A 1,579-nucleotide genomic window follows, 5' to 3' on the forward strand; every position below is an offset into this window, starting at 1 on the left:
ACGATGTGGCTTCTTTTTCAGTAAGAGCATACAGGAATAAACTACTCCTATTTCAAATGTAGTTTGGTATCACTTTTACATACTTCATCCCTGCCTCTTTTTTTTTCGTCTGACACCTTCGGAATTTATTACAATCCCTGCCTATTTTTTTTATCAACGAAGCACCATCACTTCACCATCACTATTTATTTTAACAAAATCTTTCACATATAACTTAATATGGGATCCATCTATCTCATTTCAGGTGTTGGTTTTATATTAATGGTCCCTATACTACCCCTAATTTTCAATATGGCACCTTCATTTTTTTCTTGGAGCCTAACCAACTACCCTATCTCACTGGTAGATTACTGCCCGGGTAATCTTTATAATGCAATGCCTATTTTTCCTCTTAGGACTTAACTCACAAACTAATAACCTCACTTTTTTCTCCCTAATTAATGTTGCTATTGTTTCTTAGCTTAGCATTCAACAACTTCATTTCAGTGGCTAATCATCGTAATGCTCTTCATAATGACCCATTTTCTAATACGTTATCTAACTGTCTGTGATAGAATGAAACCCTCTCTATCTCATTTTTCAATCATACCCCTTCGTTTCCCTTCTAAACCCAACTACCTCGTTCGTTTCAAGGGTAGGTTTGTCATGCCCATTCCACCGTGCTTTTCGAAACTGGTGAAATGGGCATTATCGTGCTGTTTAATGCTCACACACAAGCACACATGACTGACTCATTACAAGCGAGGCAGTCATATCAGGGAGGAGGGTCAGCAGTGTATTATAGTGTGACCTTGTTATCAAGAAACCGAACAAGGCCACACATTCTGTGCAAACATTTTCAAGTTGCATCACAATCAATACGGGTCATACTCCAGGGGCTTAACTGCACTGGCTCACGGTCAGATAGCATGGACAGGTCAGTGAGGGTCACTACAGGGTCAGATTATCTTTTAGGGGTCACACATCACAGGGGGAGGTCAACGAATTACGCTCATGGTGGGTAGGGAGACGGGGGGGGGGACAAAAATAATGATGTTTAGAATCGCATCAAGACGAGTCTTACATCACCTTTAGAGGTCGAAGGGGGAGGGGGACTTTGGGGTGGGGTTGGGGGTAGCGGGACGAGGTCACCATGCAGGTTGCATAATGCCGAAGATCCTCGCTTGACCTGACACGCCGCCATCGCCTTCTGCCTCGTGACGTGATCGTCATTTCACCTGCGATTTCGGACTCTGACATGAGTCTAAACGCGCGCACTCATCAGCGGTGCGGCTGAGGCGACACTGCTCTCGGGCATCCACTGCTGTCCAACCCCTCTCCCTCCCCTCTCCCTCTTCTTTCATTTCCCCCCTCTCTCCCACACACCCCTCTTCTCCGCCCTGTACCCTATGTCTCTCCTTCTCTTTCCCTCTCCCCTCCCATATCTTCTCACTCCCTCCCCCCTCCCGTCCCTCTCCCCTCTTCGCTTCTTTCTACCCGAAGTCCCTCCCTTCCCCTCTCTCCCCCCTTCCTTCCTATCTCTCCCCTCTTCCCTCCCCTCTACCCAATGCCTCTCCCTTCCCCTCCCTCCTTCCTCTCC

General features: G+C 46.8%; 1 protein-coding gene across 4 annotated transcripts in view; it reads right to left on the reverse strand.

Annotated features, from left to right (window-relative positions):
* The window catches only part of LOC125045446 (SET and MYND domain-containing protein 4-like), a 13,913-nt gene extending 12,618 nt beyond the window's left edge, over positions 1-1,295 (reverse strand). Inside the window, exon 1 of one of the 4 annotated variants that reach the window (XM_047642701.1) lies at positions 1,218-1,295. The gene's annotated coding sequence lies outside the window, so the exon portion shown is untranslated. Of the gene's footprint in view, positions 1-1,168; positions 1,190-1,217 lie in introns of those variants that run through there. The other 3 variants (XM_047642699.1, XM_047642702.1, XM_047642700.1) reach the window with 3 other exon arrangements.
* Between the last annotated feature and the right edge of the window lie 284 nt (positions 1,296-1,579).

Source organism: Penaeus chinensis, chromosome 37 (assembly GCF_019202785.1).
Source record: "Penaeus chinensis breed Huanghai No. 1 chromosome 37, ASM1920278v2, whole genome shotgun sequence".
Taxonomy (NCBI): Eukaryota; Metazoa; Arthropoda; class Malacostraca; order Decapoda; family Penaeidae; genus Penaeus; species Penaeus chinensis.